The 12,781-nt window shown below is 40.5% G+C and overlaps 1 long non-coding RNA gene across 2 annotated transcripts in view; it reads left to right on the top strand.

Annotated features, from left to right (window-relative positions):
* The window catches only part of LOC140117665 (uncharacterized), a 40,218-nt gene extending 28,009 nt beyond the window's left edge, over window positions 1-12,209 (top strand). Inside the window, exons 3-4 of one of the 2 annotated variants that reach the window (XR_011853050.1) lie at window positions 9,394-9,509; window positions 12,132-12,209. This is a non-coding gene — a long non-coding RNA (uncharacterized lncRNA). Of the gene's footprint in view, window positions 1-9,393; window positions 9,510-10,224; window positions 10,312-12,131 lie in introns of those variants that run through there. The other variant, XR_011853051.1, reaches the window with a different exon arrangement.
* The last annotated feature ends 572 nt before the right edge of the window (window positions 12,210-12,781 follow it).

Raw genomic sequence — 12,781 nt, 5'->3', positions numbered from 1 at the left:
TTGCTGCCCTCCTTGACACCAGGCCTTGCTCCAAGAGTCTCCGCAGTCTCACAGTGCATGCAGATGCACTCACACCTGCCTGCTGCCATTCCTGAGCAAGCTCTGCACTGCTGGTAGCCCGATCCCCAAGTTGAAACACTTCTAAGAGATGGTCCTGGCGCTTGCTGGTCCTTCTTTGGCACCTGGAGCCTTTTTGGGCAACAATGGAACCTCTCTCCTTGAATTCCTTGATAATGCGACAGATTGTTGACTGAGGTACAATCTTTCTAGCTGCGATACTTTTCCCTGTTAGGCCAGTTTTGTGCAGTGCAATGATGACTGCACGTGTTTCTTTAGAGATAACCATGGTTAACAGAAGAGAAACAATTATGCCAAGCACCAGCCTCCTTTTAAAGTGTTCAGTGGTGCAATTCTTACTTAATCATGACAGATTGATCTCCATCCCTGTCCTCATCAACACCCACACCTGTGTTACTGGAACAATCACTGAAACCATGTTAGCTGCTCCTTTTAAGGCAGGCCTGCAATGAAGTTGAAATGTGTTTTCTGGGAAAAAGTTCATTTTTTAGGTAAATATTGACTTTGCAATTAATTGGTGTTAAGCTGATCATTCTTTATAACTTTCTGGGGTATATGCAAATTGCCATTATAAAACCTGATGCAGTAGACTTTGTAAAAATTAATATTTGTATCATTCTCAAAACTTATTTCCATGACTGTATATGTTTACTGATCTATCCCTTTTTTTCTAAATATTGCCATACCAATACCCATACCCCAAACTAAGGAGCTAAACTATTCCCTTCAGTTACTCTAATAGATTGCATGCTCTTTTTGAATAATCCCTTAATTGGGAATAATTTTCATTAATTAGTGATGTCACCTGTATGGCCATTGCAGAATTAAAACGAGTGGCTGAGTAAAATAAACCAGAAAGTCTGCAGACATGTAATAAGATATTGATGCCAAACAACAAATGTTTCGGGGTTTTCCAGTCTTTTTTTTCTAAAAGCTTAATCATTGCGCAATGAAAAGATTGAATAAAAGGTTCTTTCTGGTATCTTTTTGTTGCATTTTAATAGCCGGATGTCATTAGTACATGCAAACAGATTTGACCGTAGGTTTACTTCTCCTCATTATGAACTTTTATATACCGTAGGTATTATTTATGGATTATGTGGCAGTATTATTTCCGCAATGAAAATATTTTGCCATTTCATAATAATGTTGTCATCTCCTTTCCTTAATATCAAAAGAGCTGATAAAATGAACTTTATAATTTTAGTGTGACAACCCCTTTATTGGGTGTATGTAGTTACTAGTAGTGTAGATTTGTACTGTGTCAGCAATGGAGAGCAGAAGAAGAGTGAAGAAATCAGGCGATACCTTTTTAAGGCTAACTGTGTATATTTTATGGTGAGCTTTCGAGAATACTAGTCAGGGGCGTAACTAGGAGAGGCTGGGCCCCATAGCAGATTTCTGCATGGGGCCCCCCTTCCCCTTAAAATATATATATATGGCAGGCACACGTCGGGCGCGCTGGAGAGGAGGAGAGGTGATAGCGGCTCACCCCTCCCCTCTCCATAGAGAATAGAGCCGCATGGTCGTTCTTACGGCCATAGATAGAGCATGCTCTATCTCTTTTGCTCAAAACAGTGAGTACTCGTTGTGCTCACCGTGCCGAGCCCTGGCGTATAGAAGCTTATGGGGGAAGTATATCCGGCAGCAAATCTGCGGCCAGATATACGTCCCCCATATGTTCTTGGGAAGGTACCCCTATACAGACATGTTTATAGAATTACACACATTTATACACTGATATATACACACCTTTATATACACACATAAAGTTCTACTCTCGTATACTCGCACCCTTATACATACAAGCATTCACTTATACACACATTTATGCACTCATATACATTTATACAGTAATACACAGAGTATATACAAACTCATACAGTATACACATTATATACATATAATACATTTACAATACACACACACACACACACACACATATATATATATAAATATATATATACATATATACATACATACACAAATACAGTATACACTGACCATATATACACATACATGCAGGATAAAAACACCATATACACACATGCTGCATATACATACAGAATATACACATACATTCAGTATATACAGCATACATACTTACCACATACAAAAACACACATCATATATATATATATGCTAATATAAATACATGCATGTAAAAATACAGTATTTGCTTCAATGCATTTATACACAGTATATACATGTATACATAGTAGATGCATATATACACATATACTTAGGATTTACATATATATATATATATATATATATATATATATATATATAATATACGAAATATGCATAAACAGTATATATATATATATATAATATGTATACACAGTATATATATTTATGTATACACAGTATATATACAATATATACACATATACACAGTATATACACACATATACACAGTATATATACAATATATACACATATACACAGTATATATACAATATATACACATATACACACATATACACAGTATATATACAATATATACACATATACACACATATACACAGTATATATACAATATATACACATATACACACATATACACAGTATATATACAATATATACACATATACACGTATATACACAGTATATATACAATATATACACATATACACACATATACACAGTATATATACAATATATACACATATACACAGTATATATACAATATATACACTGTATATACACTGTATATACACATACACTGTATATACATATGTACACAGTATATGCATATAAATACATATATACATACAGATAAATACATATATACATACAGATAAATACATCTGTATATACTTACCTTTTAGGAAGTTTGGGGGCTGTATGGGTGTTCAGGCAGGTGTTCAGGTGGGTGTCCAGATGCATTCAGACGGCGGGGGGGGGGGGGCGTGCAGGGGAAGGGGGGGCGAGCGGGGGGGGGGGGCGAGCGGGGGAAGGGGGGGCCGAGTGGGGGAAGGGGGGGCCGAGCGGGGGAAGGGGGGGCACGAGCGGGGGGGGGGGGCGAGCGGGTGAAGGGTGGGGGCAGAGAATCAACTGTGCCGCCCTGCAGGCTGATGAGCGGGCAGGTCAGGGAGATGAGGGGGGCGGGTCAGAGAGGTGGCTGGGGGGCGGGTCAAGGATATGAGCAGGCAGGGATCCCGGAAAGAGGTGGGCGGGCGGATGCTCAGGAGACGTGTAGATGCACAGAGAGGGAGGGGCCCGGGGGCACGATCCGGCACTGCAGCCCCGGACCACTTACCCCAGGCCGTGGCAAAGCACTGCACGGAGCGTGCATCCCCGGGCCCCTGAACCTCACGGGCCCCGTAGCAACCGCTACGGCTGCTACGGCGGTAGTTACGCCACTGATACTAGTTGTTTTAGAGTTTTTTTAATATCCTTTGATGATCACTGTTTAGTGTGTATAAAATGCTGTGAATTTTCAGTTTCATGCATAACATCATGTCTGACGAAGAGAACTAGTATTTACGAAACCTCACCATCAAATATACTCAGTTACCCTAAAAAAAGGTATTGCCTGATTTCTTCACTTTTCTTATGTAGTTACTACGGAGCCATAAAATAAAATTGCATGACAGCATTTGTTAAGAATGTAAGTCTCAAGCTAAAGTGTGCTTAAAGGGGTTGTACAAAGTTTTCATGTTCTCCTCTATCCAGAGTATAGGGGGATAACAAACTGATCTGTGAGAGTCCTACAGTCCTAGTCCTAATAGGTGGAGTGACAGCGCACAGGTATCTTGGGCACTATAACTTTGTGAGAACTGGAGATACCCAACTGCTGTACTCAGCAATTTCTTACACTTCCATAGTATTGAATGGAACAACAGGACACAGGCCAAACCTGCCTCTCCATCCATTAAGGAGAACAAGATCCTTATTCTTTTACTATTTCACATTATAAAGGTCAAATATGCAAAGCTTCTAGTATTTGGGTCAAAATGTAACCTAAGTTTGGATTTTCTCATGAAATAAAAATGTCTCCCAGTAGGTTTGTTATACTCCCTGTAAAGCGAACTTCTTCTGATCCGATGCCTGTTTTGTGGATAGATCCTATATTGCTTGTTGGTGGTGGTGTGACCACTGTGAACTTTTACTGATCCTAAGATTGGTTCCCTGTGGATAGGTCATTTGGTGGCACAACGTCTCTATTCAGTAAGACCCAGTCTTCCACAATTGCTGAGTCTTGCTTTGAAATTAGAATAAGAGTCTTGGAAGAACTGAGACACCCAAAACATTGGAAAGTTGCAGTTGCGAGAGCTAGAAATTTATTGAGGTTAATGTCGGGACCAATAAACTCTTAACTGTGGGAGAGCACTTAATATTCGGAATAGTTATGGCCAAGCATTTGTCCGCGAGAGTAATGGAAAATCCTTTTTATGGGAAGCTGGCGGAGAAGAACAAGAGAAAGAGATGTTATATTGTCCTGGACAGACACTGAAGCCTTGTGCGCTATCACTACGGAGAAGTTCAAGGTTATTTCAAGACTCAGTGTCTTATCGTTCTTCTTCATTTGTTTACAGTCTTTCTTTTCGCATAATTTAAGTCTAGGAATCCAATGTAATACAACATTTTATCAAGGTATTTCTCAACTCTACATATAGAAACATTGGTTTAAAGTAAGAAAAACTTTGTTCTCCTGAAATGTTGGAGAGGTAAAATCTCCAGAAGCTTCTATAGCAGCTTATTTTTTTATCTTTGAGAAAAATTAAGTTTCCACTGAAAATCTTCAGCCAAAGACAGTAGGTGTAAGGGCCCCAATTATGAGGGTAGGTGGGGTTAACAAAAGGTGATGAGGCTACAATATGATGTGGGGGGACACAATCTGAGGAACACGGGGGACACAATGTGAGGGGGAGGTGAGGGGGTTAGGATATAATGAGGAGGTGGTGGACACAATCAGAGGAGCAGGAGGGAGGGTACAACAAGGTGAGGGGTCTTCGTATGATGAGGTGGGAAGGAGACAATGTGAAGGGGGCACAATCTGAAGGGTGGGGGGCACAATGTGGAAGGGTTACAATATGATGGGGAGGTGGAGCACAATGTAAGGGGAGTGGATTTGCACAAAGGGAGGGCTTCATAAGTGGGAGCAAGAAACAATAAATATAAGGGGCAATGTGCAAGGCCAGAAGGTATTGAAAGGGTATCGTGAGTGGTGTAAGGCTACAAAAAAAGTAGACATCAGTGGGGTAACTACAAAAAGCGGGGGGCTAAACAGAAGGGAGTTCTATAGAAAGGAGATGGTTTTATGATAGTGACCCTCTGAGGGGAATTTTATATGGGGTCCACAGTGAATGGAGCATTATGCAGGTTTGTTGTCGCAGGAAGGGGGCATTATACCATGTGGGACATTATCATTTTAATACAAGGGGGTGGGGTAGGGGTGTAGCTAATTAAAAAAAAATCTGCATCATTTTGTCCCTCTCTCCATCAGAATAGATGTGAGATGTGGATAGGTGCTTAGAGGGCTAAAGGACTTTTTATGATGTCATGACCATGTGACCAATCTCATCAATGACATCATTAACATCCTTTAACATCCTTTAGTCCAATGGAAGTCCTTTAGTACAGAAGGGGGGGGGGGGGGGCGTTTCTTAGACTTTCACCATATACTAAATCAGTGGTCACCATTTTGTGACATGCAAAGTAGGACTCCAGAAAGGACAAATGTAGGAATCTACTTTTTTATTTCTTGTAGACAGGCTTTATATGGTTACATTTATAGTATCTGCTCTATGAAGCAGAAGATAGTTCTGAACATGGGAGTCAGTGAGACCTGGGACTGAAGTGATGCTTCACATGGAGGAATATCTAAAACAAAAGCACTGAATATAATTGGAATGACCTTAGAATATATAAATCTAAACCTAAAAGTAAAAGAAACATGTCTAGTGCAGTGATCCTTTAATAAATCAGATGAATAGATGGAAGATAAACTAGAAGATCTGAGAACTTTGACTCATGCCGAGAGAAGACGGAGGGTTGAATCACTTATACAATGGCCGCCTTTGTCCACGTACTGTAGGTTCCTGTTGGTGATATTTATTTAGGTGGTGGGAGTTATGGTTATCTGTTTTCATTCTAAGTAGACATTAGACTCGCCCAATATGCAAACACCCGGACAAACCTATACCCTCCCTCCGCATCATTATTCAGTGGATTAAATAAATGGAAAAAGAGCAGGTGTTTGCGCCAGCAGCATCTTCTATTTCAGGTAGCTGTTAATTATTTACACGGGAATTAGTTACCAGGCGTGTACACGGGTGAGGAGGGGCTTGTGTCGCTTGGCACCTGTTAAAAGAGTCCTACTGATCCTTCCTCCAGTCTCACGCAACGTCATTTAACCCATGACACTCATATATATTAGATTGTATGGATTCTAGTGTAAACCTGCTGTATACATTGACATGAGGCCGTTGACCTATAATTAGAGAAACTCATAAAGGACCTGCAAAACTTAATCCAGCAGATTCAGCCGAGAGGGGAAGACTGGAGCCAGGAATACACCACTAATAACTGTACAGATAGCTCTCCCGTACACATGACTACATGGATAAGCTTAGTATTCAATGCCGGTGCCTTATCTCTAGAGAAAATAAAGGATCAGGCACTGTAAAATTCATATAAAGAAAAGATACGCCAGATACTGTTTCCAGGAATTACTGTTTCAGGTGTGTCACAGAATATTGTCCCAATCACAGACTACATAATCCAGGAAAAGAGAAGTATACTCCAGCACCTAATGAAGACTGTATAAAGGCTCTAATGCTTTTAGACTATTATTTATTGAAAAATGTGACCGCGTTATGAGTGAGAACATTCTCATACACTTGAAAAGCGTTGACTTAATGCATTAATGTTGGGATTTCATTTATGGGACATTATCCTCTTTTATTATTTCACCATTTTGGATTAAATAAATAGCATTTTTAAATTCTTTAAGTCTTTTAAATTAAGCCCCCTTCAAGCCAATGGTGGTGAGGCTTTGCACCTTAACTTATAATGTGACCTGCGCTGCATGCAAACGGTACACAACATAGGGTGTATCAAGATTGCTGTTAAAAATGGTGGTCTTGACACAGTGGGGCACATTTACTTACCCGTCCCGCTGACGCCACCGATCCAGAATGTCCGATGAGGATTCGGACCTGCTGCGATTTACTAAGATCGTGCGTCCAATTTCCTGCATGTGTCGCTTCCCCGCTGAGGTCCGCCGGAGTTCACCTTCTTCTTCCCGGTGCATGTGAGTGCTGATCTTGCGACACAATTTCATTTTTAAATTCCATGGTTTGTCCGAATCAGTCGGGTTGTCCGAATGCCACGTCCCCTATTTCTGTCACATGAAAGCTGTCGCAGCTGCGCCACAATCCGATCACGTGCGACACAATCCCAGCGCAGACACCTGTTACATACCTGTCAACGCTGCACAAATCCTGAAAACGGAGACAGACCAAAATGTGATCTACAACCCTTAGTAAATAAGCCCCATCCAAAGCCCCATGTGTCCGCATCCATACTTTTGTTGGATTTTACAAAGTTTTCGGGATTTGCGCCGCTGTGACAGGTATTAAACTGGGGATTGTGTTGCATGTGATCGGATTGTGGTGCGGCTGTGCTGGCTTTCATGCGACAGAAATCGGGGGGCGGTCGTCGGACGATCTGACTGATTCGGACTGAGCGCAGGTTTTAACTTTCAAATTGTGTCGCAAGCCCAAGCACTTACATGCGCCGGGAAGAAGAAGGTGGAATAGGAGCCGGGAAGCGACACATTCAGGATATCAGGCGCACGATCTTAGTGAATCGCGGCACAGGGCATTCCGTCGGACAATGCACTTTCAGGGAACGCGTCAGGATGGGTAAGTAAATGTGCCCCATTGAATGTTCTCAGTGTAGATTGGCAATTGCCTGACCGGAGTGCGCATGTGTATAGTAGATGGATGTTCCACAGTTAGATAAGGAGGAAACGCTGTCGACTAAAGTGATTGCCATCTTCGCAAATAAAGCCTAAGACCATGTGATTTTAGGGAAACAGACTAGGTCCTGGTGTTTGCTCACATTTGCCATCTGCAAATACTCCTCATGTATTGTTCCCTGAAAACAATGTCAGCACCACTTTACAGTACGTAGGGATGAGCGTACCTAAGGAACAATTGGCTTTGTCTGACTTCTGTTTATCGTGTGTATTAGAGGTTTGCAGATTTGTTGGTTTTCATTGTCTTCTGAGTAAACAGATACAGGGACCATTCACTTTCCTAAACTTTGCTCAGTCCTGTAGGGACAACATTGCTGGGAATGCTGGGAACCTACAAAGTAAACCACAAGGACATTTTTGTGTCTGGCCACATGCCAGATCTCTAATGACTCGTGGAGTAATGGAAGCCAGTGATTATAGAGGATGTTAGTAGTTATCTCTTCTGTGCTGTGCTCTGTAATGATCTTCTAAGGTATCAGACCTACGGGTCACTGTGAGGGCACACCTGCAGTGATATCAGGGCATCCGTGCCAGTTTCTGGGTTATTTCTGCCAGCTTTGTAGTAGACTTTATCAATTTATTTCTTGTTTTACTGAAAACCAGATATGAATGACCTCTTTTCATTGCACAAGTGCCAGCAATGTCCAGTAGTTTTTTTGCTGTACATGTACTTTAACCAGCTGGACCTTAGTTCTGCCAATGATTTCACCTACTGAGGTTAGAAAAAAACTCTTTAAAAATAATAAGTCATATATCGGAAATATGGTAGCGGCAACCACCAGTGATATAGGATGTCATACTCTGCTCACCGAAGGACGGCTAGCCTTATGTTCTCTTCTGGCCCCTGGATAGATGCTTGTCTCAATCCTAGTTCGCCACTTAGGATCCACAGTCCTAGTTACCTAGCAGTCCACATTCCCCTGCTGATTATCAGGCCCATAATGGGCCACTAAAGACCTTGTTCCTCACCTAATGCCCACTTCTCAAAGGCCTGATATGGAACATTCCAAACTTATGTGTCTGTGCATGACTTACCAGTAGCACCAAATGACCACTTTGACCCTCACAGCTCATGACTATTGGGGATCTATTGCAACTCCAAATGAATGCAGAATGGCTTCTTCTCATTCTTTTTGGGAGTGCCAGATATTGCCAAAATCTGTACTCAGCTATATCGGGCAGACCTAAAGAAGTCATTGGAGCCATTTCACATATGTGATTATTTTTTTCATTCAGGGGTGCAAAGAATCCTCCACCACCCCAATCGCATTCCTGCTTGGGTACCTGCTGTTTTTTAATTATTTGTTTCTTTTGCTTATAAGGGACGCCATGGCTTACAGCATTTTACAGACATCGGGATCACATATTGTCCCCATAAAGGTTCTCAACTATATTCCCTATTATCAAGGACCGGAATGGTGTCAGAAAGTAGTGAGAGGTGAGTATGTATGGCCACTAGGCCACCTAAGCCCTGGTGGTTCGAACCGGTGGCTCCTCCTCTTCCACCCCATTGTCTTCCCCTTTGTACATCTTTTAAAGGAAATCTACCACATGGATGCAGTGCTTCTAAATCAATCGGCCTCGTAAAACAGGATCAGTTCTTTGTTTTGTTACTAATAGCAGAGTTTATAAGAAAAAAGTATTTTTTCGTCAGAGGCCCCTGGCAATGTCACAGGAGCCCCTGCTGGCTAAGTTGTTTGCTAATTATTCACACCTCTATTCTGCGTTTCCATTTGGAAGGAGGAGACAGGCTAAAATGCCAAATGGAGGCATGGATAATTAGCAGATGGTGGAGCCAAAAGGGGTTTCTGTGATGTAGGCGGGAGCCCCTGAGGCTCATTTGCATCGTTTAAAAAGGCATTTCTCTCAAAAACCTACCTATTAGAAGCTAAAATAAGAATGGATCCTGTTTCAGAAGGTATGTGCCAGCATGTAAGTGTACTTGGCTTAGAAGCACTCCATCCATGTGGTAAATTTCCTTTAAGTCAGCTCTAGGGTGGGATCTGCTTCTCTGATCCTATCCTTCAATCTGGTAGACTTGTTACCTGTGTGAACTTGGTATTTGGGGCATTAGGTGACTTGTAATCTTAATTTTCTAAATCTACAGCCCACTTTTAGTTGCTGGGTTCTGAATTTGCTGTCTTTAATTATAGCTCCAAAGCCTATGAAATCTGACAACTCACCTTCTGTCTTGTTACTACCAAGATGGAATCAGCAGATCAGTGAAAGAGGAACATAAGAGCTAAAGTAAAGGGAGAAAGAAACATTTTTCTCTGATAAGATATAATACAAAGTTTCTGGTATTCACTTGTGCTATTGATTTATGCAGTTTGATGAAATGTTATTGACCATTTAATAGACTCTTTATGGTGTGCCAAAGTAAAAGATTTCACCATTTTTGTTAAAAAATGTCTTTTAAAGACAGCATCTACTTTGGCACACCATGAAGAAAGTTGTATTCCTGTACTAATAATAATAATAATAATCTTTATATATATAGCGCCATTAAATTTCGTAGCGCTTTACAAATCATAGGGGACATATACAACTATATTACATTACAAAGAACAAACAGTCATATGGAACAATAGGAGTGATGGCCCTGCTCACAAGAGCTTACAGACTATGAGGATGAGGGGGTGACACAAGAGGTTGTAGAATGGTCCAGCCATTATTTATAAGGGAACAATATAAAATAATTTAATAAATAATTTACTAAACAACGATGTTGCTGCTTGAACCAGCCATAGCAAGTCTTTGCCTGCTTTGCTTTCAAAGGTGATGTTTAGATCTCCACATTCACACGGATCTATTCAAAACCGGTAACATAACCTCATGGGAGGAAATCTCACTCAATATTATGTTGTACTGCAGAGAATAGAAATCAAAAGCTTTATAAAGTTGTTCTGCCTCATTAATGATCCATCTAGAATAACACATCATTGATGGTCATGTATCAGGTCAGATAGAGTTACACTATTCCATGGTACAAACAGAACACATTCCTAATTTACTTTTTCCTGGAAAAATATCTATTGTAATAGTCAATGTATGTTATAGTACATGTGACGAATGGATGAGAAGAGGTATAATGATAATTCTTGTTATGGTATGTCTCCTCGGGCAATATATAGTAGAAGCAGTTCTTACAGGCACCTTCAAGATATGCAAGATAAAATAGAGGAGATAACAGGGTCACAGGACATGCACTCAGGCCCCTATACCTGCAGCCTTCTCTGAATGCTAAAGGTTAGGAAGGAATTCATTCCCCTTTTTAGGGGTACAGCATCTTACAGGTAATGGGGGTACTGGGTAAGGAATCTGAAAATAGGTTTTCCAGGGGCAGAAAAGAAAACTATTCCTCCAAACTGCCTCAAATAAGGCTCTCTATATGAGGGTCTGATTAGAGTCTGGTGACATGGGATGATAGCCAAACCAGAAAGTATTTTCCAAAAAATAATAAATAGACACCCAACTGTGGACAGCCTTTTTTGGTGTTATAACATCTTGTCTGTACAGTATAGGGAGCTGATCTGACTAAGTGAGATGCCATGGACACAGGTCAGGAAGGAGTTTATTCTAATTTGAAGGCCAACTTTTAAGGTGTACAAAGTCTTAAAGGTCATGTGTGCTCCACTGGAGTTTCTGGGTAGGGAATATGCTAATATGTTTTCCAGGGAGGTGAAAACAAAACTATGCCTTCAGTTCTACCTTTGGAAAACTTATTTGAATATTCTTTACTCTGAATGGCTTTTTGAAAGTACAAATATATACAGACTCTAAAAACTTTTTTCATATAACCAACAATGTCAGCCAAATAATAATAATAATTTCTACTGTTCACAGTCTACAAGATGTTATTCTTTTCTATTATTAATAGCTAAAATACTAACAAATAGCTCAATATTACAACCAGTGGCAATGACAATATATTAGGGTGGGGGTTCGGTAATTTTATCCATTTTAGTAAAGGTTTGGATCTCGTTGTCAATGTGGTTCACTGCAGTTCAAGAGCCAAAGAGAATTCTTTGTAATGATTCTGTGTCTGATATTTCAACAGACTTATTTTTCTCATCTCCTCTGGAATTTCCTTTGATTGTGGAAAACTATGTGTGCTGGCTATTTCCTGTACAAGGTAAGGTTCAATCTGTAGAGAGGTTACAGGGCAGGCGGGCTGAGATAAAGCAGAGAACTCTATTAAATACATTTACAAATGTTGTTGAACGAATATCTAAATTTACAATTTTATTGTTCCATTCTCAATGGTTAATTTCTCAGATCAAAATCTCTCTCTGTCACAGATGCAGAATATTCCTACGTTAGAGAATCAGCCCATTCATTTGAATCACAAGCTTGTAATACTTCATTAAACCTGTGGTGGTGCTGCAGGGAAAGTAAACACTTGCTGACAGGTTCTTCAATAGCTTCCAGTTGGTTACTAGGGATCTGATGTGGATCTCTAGAAACGGAAGACTTAAGGGTTTTCTTTGCAACTCATTCACAGATTAAATTAAAAAGCAGACACTTTTTTCAGTCCACAGAATTTTCTCTATGTTCTAAAACAAATAATTCTGTATAGAGCAAAGGGGTTAATCTTCTATTGCCCTGTGATGGATACCTCCAGACTGCCCTTTCATGGTCAAGCTTTCAATGATGTTTGCCCTACTGCAAACAGGACAGACATGGGAGACTCTTGATTTTCAAGTGAAG

Source organism: Engystomops pustulosus, chromosome 2 (assembly GCF_040894005.1).
Source record: "Engystomops pustulosus chromosome 2, aEngPut4.maternal, whole genome shotgun sequence".
NCBI classification, from domain to species: Eukaryota; Metazoa; Chordata; class Amphibia; order Anura; family Leptodactylidae; genus Engystomops; species Engystomops pustulosus.
The sequence above is the reverse complement of the archived record's forward strand: the minus strand, read 5'-3'. Positions and strand labels throughout refer to the sequence as shown.